This window comes from Chenopodium album, chromosome 7 (assembly GCF_948465745.1).
Source record: "Chenopodium album chromosome 7, dcCheAlbu1.1, whole genome shotgun sequence".
NCBI lineage: Eukaryota > Viridiplantae > Streptophyta > Magnoliopsida > Caryophyllales > Amaranthaceae > Chenopodium > Chenopodium album.
The window spans coordinates 28,969,508-28,983,772 of record NC_137840.1 but is presented as its reverse complement, the minus strand read 5'-3'; the positions used below and the strand labels follow the sequence as shown (position 1 = coordinate 28,983,772).

The 14,265-nt window shown below is 39.1% G+C and overlaps 1 non-coding gene across 1 annotated transcript; it reads left to right on the top strand.

Moving 5' to 3' along the window:
• Positions 1 to 4,109: 4,109 nt before the first annotated feature.
• On the top strand, positions 4,110 to 4,217 carry LOC145641068 (small nucleolar RNA R71). The gene has a single exon (XR_014115140.1). It is a non-coding gene; the product is annotated as a small nucleolar RNA R71 (small nucleolar RNA).
• Positions 4,218 to 14,265: the final 10,048 nt, after the last annotated feature.

Below are 14,265 nucleotides of genomic sequence, written 5' to 3'. Positions count from 1 at the left end.
TTGAGATCAAATAAAACCAAGGTATACATGCATAATCATGATAACAACATGTTCTACTATCAATTACCAATCAATTGCAACATGTAAATCCAAACAACCACAAGAATCAAGCAAGTTATTACTAACAATTTCAAGAATACCACAATTCAAATTTAAACATGCAAAACATGGTATAACTATGAGAAATTGAAGAAATGAATTTGCAAAAGTTAAGAAAACCATACCACAATTGATTATATGTAAGTAGAAACCCAAAAACACCAAAACACTCAAACACTCAAACCCTAGAAATTGGGGAAATGAAAAGATGGGATTTTTGTGAGGAATTTTTGGTGGAGATTGTAGAAATGGAGAGGAGGATGGAAAATAAGTGAGAAAAAAAGAAGATTGGAGTGATTTTGATGGAGATTTGAGGTTGTAGGAGGGGATTGCAATGGAGGTTACAGTGATAAGGAGGAGAATAGAGAGAGAGAGAGAGGGCCGAATGAAATGAATGGGAAAAGAAGAGCAGCCCCCGTTTTTTTTTTTAAATTCGCCAAGGTTCGGTCGAACAATGGGTAAGTTCGATCGAACTCTTGAAATGGTTCGGCCGAACTTGATCAAGGTTCGGTCGAACCTTCTCTCTAACTTGAAATTTACAAAAATGGCAGAAAGTTTTCAAGTTTTGATTCCAGAGCAGGTGCGACCGAACACAGCTATGTTTGGGCGAACTAAAGTTCGGTCGAACCTCTTCAAGGTTCGGTCGAACCTACTCTGGAATATTAATTTCTACAATTCTGACATAAAGTTTTCAACTTGAGGTTCCAGAGGAGGTGCAACCGAACTCAAGAAGGTTCGGGCAAACCTTTCAAAAGGTTCGACCAAACCTTCAGGGAGTTCGGTCGAACCACCTGGCTTTTTCAAAAAAAAAAACTCATTTTGCAACACAATATGCACAAACACCCCTCTTCAAAACACACTAAACACCATACCATCATGCTAAGGCAAAGCATACCAAAAATTCTAACACAATCAAAATTAAAAAATCGAACAACCAAAATTGTAGATAAGAAAATAACAAAGCATCAAGAAAGGAAGAAAAAAAAGGGTTAAAGACTCGGGTTGCCTCCCGAGAAGCGCTTCTTTATGAGGTCACTAGCTTGACCATGAGAAAAATTCTTCAAGTGGAGGCTTGGGATCCAAAGGATCAAGAATTATACATTCGATGATACCAAATTCTTCCTTGCAAAAGTAATGCTTTAAACGATGACCATTAACCATAAACTTGTTACCATCCGCATCTAACTCAAAGGAGCCATAAGGAGTAGTCTTTTATATAACAAAAGAACCCGACCACTTTGATTTGAGTTTACCCGGAAACAAACGAAGCCTTGATTTGAAAAGCAAAACCTTGTCTCCAACCTTAAAGTTCTTGTTTCGAATATGTTGGTCATGCCACTTTTTGGTCTTCTCCTTATATAACCTTGAGCTCTCATAAGCATCATCTCTAAGCTCTTCAAGTTCATTGAGCTTAAGCAATCTCTTCTCACCGGCCAACGATAAATCCATATTGAGCTCTTTGATGGCCCACCAAGCCTTGTATTCTAACTCAACCGGCAAGTGACAAGCCTTTCCATAGACCAACCTATAGGGGATCGTGTCGATTGGAGTCTTGTACGCCATCCTAAGAGCCCATAGTGTGTCATCAAGTTTGAGAGACCAATCTTTCCTTGATTTGTTCACCATCCTTTCAAGAAGATTTTTGATTTCACGATTCGAGACCTCCACTTGTCCTTGAGTTTGAGGGTGGTAAGGTAATCCAACCTTGTGATGAACGCCATACCTCTTGAGAAGAGCTTCAAATTGTTTTTTGGCGAAATGGGAGCCTCCATCACTAATTAGCACCCTCGAAACTCCAAACCTAGGAAAAATGATCTTCTTTAGACGCTCAAGCACAACCTTGTGATCACTGGTAGGTGAGGGTATGGCTTCAATCCATTTCGTCACATAATCGATCACTACCAAGATATATAGATTCCCACAAGAAGAAACGAAAGGCCCCATAAAACCCACCCCCCAAACATCAAAGGGTTCAATTTCTAAAATACTTTGTTGGGGCATTTGATCCCTCTTGGTAACGCCTCCGCTCCTTTGACATCTATCACATTGCGCAACGAATTGGTGGGCGTCTCTATGCATTGTCGGCCACCACAATAAAGATTGAGAGATTTTTGCCACTGTTTTGTCAACACCACCATGTCCTCCACATGGTAGTGAGTGGCAATGCTCAAGAACACCTTGAATTTCATGATCTGAAATACACTTCCGATAAAAGGCCATCTCCACATTGCTTGAATAGGTTTGGGTCATTCCAAAAGTACCTTCTCACTTCCTTAAAAAACTTCTTCTTTTGTTGAGAAGAGTACTCCGGGGGAACGACTCCACAGGCAAGATAGTTGGCTATATCCGCGTACTAAGGGGTAGAAGTGATGGTGTTGTTCTTGCAATTAATGACCGCCCCCAAAGTTTTAAGAGCTTCACGTCTCAAAATCAAAGGAGTGTTAACATCTTCCTCCATATCCATCACTACAAAGTCACAAGGCACGTAGATGTGTCCCACTTAAATTGGAACATCCTCAAGCTCTCCACAAGGTAATTTCACCGATCGATCGGCCAATTGAATTGTCTTCCTTGTAGGGATCATCTCTATATTGAGTTTTTGAGCAATGGATAGAGGGATTAAACTAACACTTGCTCCAAGATCGGCTAAGGCGCCCCTAGCTTCCATGTTCCCAATTTTCACCGGCAAAGTGAAACTTCCCGGGTCTTTTTCCTTCTTGGGCATCTTATGTTGGACAAGAGCACTCACTTGATGTGGAAGGGTGATAAGCTCATCATTGAGCTTCCTCTTGTTGGTGAGAATATCTTTGAGGAACTTGGAATAAGATGGCATTTGTGTCACAACTTTAAGAAAAGGGAGGTTGATATGCAAATTCTTCATGACACTAAGAAATTTTGTGAACTTGTCATTCAACTTCCTCTCCGCAAGACAACCGGGAAAAGGAACCGGTCCATCAAGATTCCTAGCCTCACTAGGAAATGAAGTTGTCTTCTCATTGTCAAGCTTCTTCTTCTCCGAACCTCCTTCTATCTCATCACCCTTTTCTTTCTCACCTCCCTTGTTTTCATTCACACTCTCCTCTCCTCCCTTCTTTTCCTCACTATCCCCTTCATTTGGCCCTTCATAGGAAGTTCCCGACCTCAATGTGATCGCCTTGCATGTATCGGGTTTTGGATTGTGAGATGGGTTAGGTTGTGGTTGTCCGGGTAGAGTGGATGGTGAATTGAAAGGAGTTCTCTCGGCCAATTGAGCTAGCTGTGAGTCAACCATCTTGTTGTGAGCTCTTATCTCTTGCATTTGTTGCCCAAAAGATTGCATTTGCGCATGCATGGCTTGGAGGAGTTGAGTTTGAGTTAGCTCCGCTTGAGGTGCTTGTTCTTGATGATTTCTTTGAGGTGCTTGGGTTTGATTATTGTATTGGTTGTTCCTTGGATAGCTTCCTCTTGGGTTTTGGGGTTGAGATGGAGGTGGATTTTGATATTGAGGGTTGGAGTTATAGGAAGCTTGAGCTTGTTGGTTCCATTGTTGAGGTTGAGGTACAAACCCGTGTGGTGGTTGTCTCCAAGCTACTCCACCGCCACTTCCTCTAAATCCCTCTTGCCTTGTGTTGTAAGTCGCTACATATTCGGGACTTAAACCTCCACAATAGGATGTATCATGGTTCGTTCCTCCACAATTTTGACAAGAGAAAGAGTTAACTTGAGAAGAGCTTGCTCCACCACTTGAACTTGCATTCACACTCGTGTTCAACTTGGAAAGCCCTTTTGTTAGTTGATCAATTTGATGTTGTAATTGATCAACTTTCTCCAATTCATAAATACCACCTCTCTTTGGAGCATTTCTTCTTTGCCCCCCCCCCCCAAGAGTAATTATTTGCTACCTCTTCTATTGTGGCTTCAACTTGATTTTGAGGGATCTTGATTAATTGACCACCCTCCCCCGCATCCAAATTGGCTCTTGACATGGGCTCCAATCCGTTGTAGAAAAACCGCATGAGCAACCCTTGATTGTACTCATGGTGAGGACATGCTTGTACCAACTCTTTGAATCTCTCCCATGCTTCACCAAGACTTTCATCGGCATCTTGCTCAAATGATGCAATTTTCCTTCTCATTTCGGTGGTCTTCTCCTCGGAGATAAAGCGCTTCAATAACGCCTTTACCACCCCCCTCCATGTTGTGAGAGTGTTAGGATTTACTTGCTTTAGCCATTTCTTTGCTCGTCCGGTGAGAGATTGCCAGAAAAGGTGCATACGAATGTAGTCTTGACTCACTTCATTGGTTTGCATCATTGCGCACAATTCAAGGAATCGGTCCAAATATTCAATAGGGTCCTCACTTGCACTTCCGGAAAATTGCTCCGATTGGACCATTCAAGTATATTATGGATGGATTGAGAAGTTGGTTTCCGTGACGGGTAGCAAAATCCCTCCCGTGAGCTCATAATCCTCTGGATTTCCGAACTCACAAAACAAAACATCATTCTCTTGTCCCGCCATTGATCCGCGTGGTGATCTTGAAGAGTAAGTATCACTCTCACTATCAACTATATCACCAAAACCTCTTCCCTCGTCTTGATAAAGCCTACGGACTTGTCTCAAGGTTCGGTTGATTTCGTGGTCAATTTGGTGTGAGGGTGCTCCTTGAGACCTCCTAAGCATTCACCAAATCTAAGCAAACAATTAGCAATGACAAGGATGATAAAACAAAATACAAAAAGAAAAGAAAGCAAAATGACTCTAATAAAAGCAATAATAGACGCTAAACAAGCCGCCTCCCCGGCAACGCGCGCCAAATTTGATCGCGGGTTATATAGGTCGTTAATCTACTACCCTAACCAAATTAATCATTTATAATACCTAAACCTACACTAAACTAGTTAGTGGCAAGTAAAGGGTCGAACCACTAAGGAAGCACGCTAATTCAACATCAAATATCACTAATGCAAGAGTGAAAGGGGGATTGTTTTTGTTGGTTTTATTGAGTAAGAACACTAAAACTACAAATAATCAAGAAAATGATTATTAAAATCAATAGAAAATGACGCTAGGGATACAGGGGTGTCCAATATGATTAGAAAGAGGAGAATAATGGTGATTATCATGAAACATGTGCCAAAGAACACAAGATTCTACCTAAACAATTCATTTTCATGCAATAGTCTAGGCAAATCAATGAAAGAGGTCTACACTAATAAGGATCATTCTCATGCATCCTATTAGTTACAATCAAATCAAGAGAATAAAGAAGCACAATCCATAAAAACTCCACTTTAATAACTCATTCTCATGCAATCATTAAAATAGAGGTGATCCTAATTTAGTTCAAATCACTTTCATGCATTTAAACTAGAAAACATCAAATAGAGTGCAACGATACTCCCAAACTAATAAAAATCATGTCTTTCATAAATATAAGGCATAAGTTCAATCCAACCATCATCATTCATCCAATATCAAATCATATCTTCCACCCCCTTCCCCTAGCTAAAAGTTTAGCCTAGAGAAAGGAGATTAAACATAATATCAAAACTAGAAATAAACTCAAGAAACTCAAAACAAAACATGATTAAAATCAATGAAATCAATAACAACTAGATAAGCTAATAAGATTGACAAGAATAAGTAATAGTAAAACAAATAAATAATACTAAAGGAAATGAGAAGAGATTACTAAATAAAGGATTAAAGAAAGATGAAAACTTGGATACTTGCTTGATTGATGGAAGATTAAAACTTGAGCAAAGTTGAATACAATGAAGGATGCTTGAATAACAATATATTTTCTCTCTCTAGATTAGGCTAATGTTCTATGGAATTAGTACTAAGTTAATCCAAAAATTACATCAAAACGTTCTAAGATGGGACTTATATAGTCCGTACAGAGCCAGCTAAAAAAAAAGGAGTGGTCCGACCGAACACTGGGTAGGTTCGGCCGGACTACAGGGTAGGTTTGACCGAACCATGGGTAGGTTCGGTCGAACCTCCCTGATCCTGGTCTGGTCGAACTTATGTGGTTCGACCACTCCTGCAAAATTGCCAAATTTCTTCTTGACCCTGCCTCGACGTTCGGCCGAACCACTGAGAAGGTTCGGCTACACCCTGGTTCAGCCACACCTTTAGGGGGTTCGGCCGAACCTCTTCTGAATCTTGCTTCCTTCAGCTTCCCTTGAGCTTAGCTTCCTCCTCTTGAAAACCCCGATGGTTCCTACAAAGCATAAGCATGGAAATAACAATAAAAACAAAGCGAGAAGACTAAGAAAAGAGAAGATAAAGGAGAAAAGAAAAGAGGAAGCAAAACTAAGTAAAAATGCTTAGAAAAAGGGTCAAACAAGTGCAAATGAGGGGAGAATCCTTATAGAAAAAGGATAAAAGAGTGGCATAAATGCCACTCATCACGCCATATTGCACCACACTTAGGCACCAAGGTGGGCTGCCATGCGCGGCTACCAGCAGTCCCAGCACAAGCGTGCGGGGGTGCTAGCGCTGCTAACCAGCAAGCCTAGCAGCTTGTGCGGGCTGCTTGTGCTCTTAGCCACCGAGCCATGCATCAAAGATGCGGGCTGCTGCTGAGAGCTGCTGCTCCTTGCGCGCCTTGGCCCAGCGCGGCTAGCCTTGTGATGCTAGCATTGGTGCGCTAGCACTCCCCAGCCAGCCTGGCTCGGCTTGGTGCGCATGCTAGCCACCATGCTATATCAAATGCCCTTAGCACTCGGTTTACTCGGGGCATTCCGATGCTAGGGGTATTTTGGTCTTGTTGATTTATTATTATTTTCATGTCTCGTCTTTTACTATTTTTACTCGACTTCCGACGCTTGGTTTCGACGCTCTAAGCTCAAGACGTCTAAATATTTAACACTCGGGCGACGAATTAATTTCTTCCGAATTAATTCGTCGAGTCGTTTTGTATATTTGCTAGGGTGTGACCCGAAGGGTTCAGTCAAGATTAAGCTATAATATTAATTATACATTAATAATACTGATCGGAAGCGGCCTCCACCCATGCATTCCGATCACTTGACCATACTGAATATATTAACTTTCTAATAATTCTGAACCCACTATCAGAATAATACACTTGTTCGTAGGACACCATTCCTTTCAATCTCCCACTTGTCCTTCCGGACAAGTGAGCATTTAGTGTATAGCCCCTTTCCTATGTCTCTTCATGTCTCTTCATGAACTATTAGGTAAGATTATTTCGTCATCCTTATTACGTCTAGAAGTGTTTCTCGATTCCGAGTTCGACTGTCAATAAACAGATGACTTCTAAAATCCATCCGAGCACGTCCATGCATTTTTACAGTCTCGCTCTACGAGAGGCCTTGTATACAACAAAGACATCTTCCCTATTTTAGTAGGGGTACATTCCCAGTCTTGTAATGTAGCTCCTCTTATTGAGAGGACCTAGTCGCCTGAGTGTTGCCGTTATAATCCCCTATTACGGAAGACGTTTGACAACATCAAAGCGGACTATTACTCAAAAAAGAGAACTCACAATACTCATGGTCAAGGAAATAGGTTCCGATAGCCATAATGAGAAGTATACTTATGAAGATTTTTAATCTCTTAAAGTATTCTCATAGGTCGATCCAGTATGGTTCTAAACCAATACTTATGCAAATGATTTATGACAATCATGTCCTCGTAGCACAAGAAACAGTGCTATAAACCAGACTACACACTAATCTCAATTAGTCATTAATCGTCCATCGTTTAAATGACCTCAATTAGGGATAATTTTCGATTATAATATTTAACGTTCACTTAATAGGTGTTTTTTTACCAAGACTGGTCTTGATACCCTATTTTGAATATTCCAAGAATCGAATGGACTCATTATTTAATCATAAACCACAATTAAATAGCAAACGGAGTAATAAAATATTGCATGAAATTTATATTACTCCAAAACTTAAATGATTTTTCTTAGTGTCTTACATTAAATGTTCAAAATTTAACTAAAACACTAAACAAGGAAATCAAAGCCAGTCTCCTAAATGTCTGATTCCCATTGCCTCAACGTGCTTGTTGTGCTTCACTTGAGGCAAAGGTTTAGTAAGTGGATTGGCTACATTGTCATATGGGTCGCTTGCTCATCCTCCACTGGTTTACCAATCAGTTCCAGATGGTTAAATAACCTTGTCATCTTTTGCACATGGGCTTGAAGTGGCATCCCGGGTCTAAGTCTCGCACTATAGACCTTAGCTCATACTTCTTGCCTTTCTTTGCTAAGACATCCATCTTGCGGTGGCTTGATCCTCATGTTAGACAATGACCTAGTCACTTCTTCCACAAGTCCATCATAGTTGCCCTTGTCGCTCTTTGTTACCCTCAAATTGACCACATCTTCTAGAGCCTTGAGAAGTACATCCGGAAGGTAGTTGGAGAATTTCTTCTTCCACTGTTCCGGAATGGAGTTTGCCATGAGTCGAGAGACTCTCTTGCAATCACACTCCTCATGAGCCATATCGCTCATAATATCTTTTGAGTAGAAACTCGGGATGGGAGTATCCAAGATATGCTCTAGGTAGCAATTGCGGAGGGTCAAACGGAGTTCCTCTTCCCATTCCTTGAAGTTTACCAAATTCAAGCTAAATGATAACTTCTCGGGAAGTTCTGGGAACATAAGATTGTTGTCGATAGTTGAAGACATGATTCTACATTTGAAAGAATTTTGAAATGAAAAAACCATTCATGATATCTAAATAATATTGAATTCATGAATTTTTAATCAAACTTATTTAAAACGTCTTATTCACACATTTAAAGTTGTCCCCTAATTTGGTGAGAATAAGTCGATTCCAAGATCCGAAGAAACAAAGAGTGGTTAAGTTAAGCATGCTTTGGCTTGTCTTAACACTCAATCTCCTAAGGTAAGCAATGCTTTGCTAATGGCTCCAAGCCACTCTTGGTTGAATAAATCGTCGCATCTAATGCTCTCTCAACAATTTATTCACTTTGCCACGACATGTTAGGTTTCCATCACTCATATCGTTGAGTACAACCAAAACCAACTTACATACCCGGTATGTCTTACGCTCCTAGGAGAGGTAGTGATGCCTCACTTTGGTGTAGCACACCACTACCCTCGTTCGGCTGGTAAGTGTTGTTTTGGAATGGCAAGTTTTTACTCAATATTTAGGGACGTAGGGTTTCTATGTGGGTTGATTTAAGTGAACTTAATTAATCATCACAACATTCGAAATCCTAAACATGCATCTAACATATAATTCGTATACATAAACATATATATATATATATATATATATATATATATATATATATATATATATATATATATATATATATATATATATATATATATATATATATATATATATATATATATATATATATATATATATATATATATATATCAAAAAACATAAATATAGATGAATTTGGCAACTAGCATGAGCCCTTGAGATCTTCAAATCTTCAAAAGGTCTTCATTTACAACTTCATGGCTACGTCTTCCAAGAACCTCCATCTTCAAGACTTGACCATAATTAAATGCAACTACTAGTATCTACGATTAGGACTAATCTAAATATTAAGGTACAAAAATACTCAACGGTACGCATACCGTATTTAGATTTACAAAAATACATCACGGATCGCAGTCCGTATTTTCTATCCTAATCGGGCCCCACTAGTTGACATTTCATAAAACCTGTGAGAGAATATACACTCCATTCATCCATTCACTATTTGTGAATGGCCAATGCATTTTACAACGATAAACAAGTAACAATGCAAAAACACACGTGAACTAGTAACTAATCTAGGTGATTAATCCAATTAACACGCCTAATTAAAACTAGTCAAAGTTGTTTTAACCGGTTATGTAAATAACCGCAATTAACATTTGAAGCTCCCACTAAATTCCGCATCCAACTTAATTAATCCAATTAATTAAGCTGGTAATTCCCAAAATTTGTCAAAATAAATTTTGCCAATGCCCTATTAATCTAATTTGTTTTAATTATTTTAATAAGTTTTGCCTAGCCTCCAAAATTTATTAAAATAATTAAAACAAATTAGATTAATAAAATAATTAAAACGACAATTTTTAAGCAAAAAGTACGTAGCCCAAAGTGTCTAAGTGCCTAGTACTAAGACATGGAGTGCTCACATTTCGCACAACCGTTTGATGCTCAATGAACGTGGGAATGGGCCCGATGTCGCTAAGCGTTACACCGCCCACATCAACAAACTTTCACACATCAATAACGTGGCCCTTGATGGCCAAGTTGAACGAATTCATTACACTACATTGCTTCGCAAGCAACGTCTACCCATAACCCTAATTACACGACGCATGCACCAAGTCCCAAGCGATGCACCATGTGCTCGTGCCCCGACACCCGCGCCACAGCAGCCCCAAGCACCACGCAACACAGCACACACGCACGCACGCACATGGCAGCGTGCTGTTGTTGTGCTGCTGCTTGCGGCCGCGCGCACCAGCCACGACTTGGCTACACGCACAGGGCATGGCAGCCACATGCGGGCTGCTAAGCAGCCCGACTAGCCAAGGGCGCTTATGCCTTGTTTTGCGTGCCATTAGCCTCGGGATTTTGATCCCAATTTTGCGTGACATAATTATTAATTCTAAATTAATTTTAGAACTAATTCATTTGAGCAAAATTAAAAAATTTAAACAAGTCTAACTTAAATAAAATTTTTAAAGTGCATGTAACCAAAATAATTTCCAAGAGCCATTCTTTAATTAAATTGGTTTAACTTGGTGCAACAAAAATAATAGGGCAATTACTCACTATTAATTTAATTAATTTAAATTAACCTTGAGTTTTTAACAAAGTAAGAGGGAGTTGGAAAAATGAACATAAGTTTAATAAAGGTTCCAACTTTAATACTTGTGAACCCTTGAAAAATTATATCTTCCAATATGAAGATAAAAAAAATTTCTATCACAAAGTTTCAAACTTTATGATTCCAATCAACTAAAAAATAATTAAATCAACAAAGTTTAACAAAAAATTCATGGAATTTAGTAATATAAATTTTCAATCACTTAACATAATTAAAGATTGAATCTTTAATACTTGGAAGCCTCAAAGAACAACAATTTCACACTTAATGCAATTAGTTTGCAATTATGTGAAAAATAAAACCAAGCATTCAAACACAAATTACTACCAAGTAATCATGCCTAAAGAGGTTTAAAATTGCATATAAAATATGTATTGAACCAATTACATAACCACCATAAATATGCAATTAATTTTCAAGGTTAGAAAGACTTAAAATTTTTCGTTAAAACGAAAAAACCCTCGAAAATAGCATTTCTGGTCGTTTTTTTGGCTAAAATCCGCATTTTGGAAGGGAAAAACCATTTCCAAAAGACATTTTCCACCCAAAATTCATTATTTTTGGGTCAAAATCTGGGTTCGGGGATGAAGGTAGCTTAAATACGAGGTTAAAATTGATAATACGAGCTACTAATCTAATTAGCAACTTAAACCAGAAAAATTAAGCCATAAAATTCACCTTGAAAAATATTATGATTTTAAAAATAAACGAGCGTGGCTCTGATACCACTGTTGGGGTTTGGTAAGTCCAACTTACCGCAGAAACGACCCCGACCCAAAGAACCACTCGCAATTAATAAAACCATAAAGCATAACAAATAAACACAAAAGGATAAAATCGGAATTTACCTTTGAAGTGTGCTTCACCCGACCTAATGGGCTCTTACTTGAAAGATTTAGCTCTGAAAATACCGAGCCTCCAACGGTATCCACCCACAAAGGACGAACATCAACTTTTTAGGTCCGCTACCTTGGAGTTAGCAAGGTCCGACCAAAACCCAAGTGATTAAATGAGTTCATTGGTTTTCACAATGGTGATGCCTTTTTCAACTCTCACTCAAGTGATATTCCCAATACCCCAACTTGGGTATTTATAGGGAAAACAAGAGAGTGAAAAAGCTCTCCCATCAATGTGGGAGAATTTGATTTTTCCATTTTATTTTAAAGCTAAAATAAAATTAATAATCAAACTAGTAATAAATCAACAAGTGGCAAGCTCATGAGAGAGGTTAGGTGAGGACCATTTGGAAGGGGGGGGGGACCAAACTTGCTCCCCACTCCCTCTCCAAAAACCGGCCAACACACCCCCTTAAGCTCCACTAAAATCGCGCCACATGGCACCACATTTGGGCACCAAGGCACCCAAGATGGGCTGCCATGCGCGGCTGCCAGCAGGCCCACCACAAGCGTCCGGGCTGCTAGCGTTGCTAGCCAGCAAGCCTAGCAGCTTGTGCGGGCTGTTCGTGCTCTCTGCCAACGAGCCACACATCAAAGATGCGGGCTGCTGATGAGAGTTGCTGCTCCCTGCGCGCCTTGGCCCAGCGCGGCTAGCCTTGCGATGCTAGCATTGGTGCGCTAGCACGCACTAGCCAGCCTAGGCTCGGCTTGGTGCGCATGCTAGCCACCATGCTATATCAAATGCCCCTAGCACTCGGTTTGCTCGCGGCATTCCGATGCTAGGGGTATTCTGGTCTTGTTGATTTATTATTATTTTCATGTCTCGTCTTTTACTATTTTTACTCGACTACCGACGCTCGGTTTCGACGCTCTAAGCTCGAATTTCCGATGTCTAAATATTTAACACTCGGGCGACGAATTAATTTCTTCCGAATTAATTCGTCGAGTTGGTTCGTATATTTGCTAGGGTGTGACCCGAAGGGTTCAGTCAAGATTAAGCTGTAATATTAATTATACATTAATATTACTGATCGGAAGCGGCCTCCACCTAGGCAATCCGATCACTTGACCTTAATGAATATATTAGCTTTCTAATAATTCTGAACCCGCTATCAGAATAATACACTTGTTTGAAGGACACCATTCCTTTCAGAAAATTCAAATCCCCACTTTTCTCCCACTTATTCAACATATTATACATGGAAGCAATCTCACTCAAACCCCTATTACTTGTCACATAATGAGAGTCAGAGATACGTTTAGTCAAAACATAGAACCCCTTCAAAAACAAAGTCAATCTCTATACTTTTTCCAATCTTCTTCTTCGGGAGGTCTTTCATTATCATTCAAATCCTCTCCATCGAGAAGAGATAACCCACTAAAAACACGCTGAAATTTCAAAGTCGTGTCCAACATTGTGAATGTAGAATTCTAACGATTAGGTACATCAAAAGACAAGGAATCTTTGGAATCTATATTTGTTTTTTGCACAAGATATTTGAACCTAGATATTTTAGCGGGAGAGTTTTTCACATATTTCACGACATTTCTAACTCCATCAATGCATACATCACGTTGTTTGATTCCATCCCACACAATTATATTAATGATATGATCAATGTATCTAACATGAAGATTTTTTCATAATTAATACATCTGGTTCCGCTAACCATTCTACTTAAGCGCATACAAGAAACATCATTTGAAGAGGCATTATCAACAGTGATAGTAAAAATCTTATCCTCAATACCCCCAATGCTCTAAACATGCCTCGACGGCTTTTCCAACAGCCTCTCCTTTATGACCTTATATTGGACAAAAATATGTTATCTTTTATGCAATTTCCACTCACTATCAATAAAATGAGCTATAAGACACATATAATTGATTCGTTATATTGAGGTCCAAGTATCAGTGGTCATAAAAACTCTTTGACAATCTTTAAACATCTCTCTCAATCTTTCTTTCTCACTATAGTAGAGCTTTAAACAATCACGAGCAATGGTCACACGAGAGAGAATAGTAAATTATGGACATGCAACTTACATTAAGTGCTTAAAACCCAGCTTCTCTACATGCTTAAAAGGTAACTCATAAACAATAAACATGTAAATCAATGCTTCCCTAATCTCTTTTTAGTTAACATTCCCACTTCGATTAGCCGCTATCATTTTCATTATCAAAAAACAATTCAATTTGTTTTTCTTTACCTCTATTTACATTGGTAGGATTACTAAGACATGATTTTGTATGTTTTTTAATATTTTTTGAGCCATTAAGGTTTCCATCAGCTGCATAGGTTTTATCATAGTATTTACATTTGGCTTGTAGTCTCCCGCCTTCAACATACTCAATGAAGTCTTCCCAATAAGGTCTTGTCCTCTTACTCTTCCTATTAAGTAGATATTCCCGCCCCACTTTTAACATCTTAC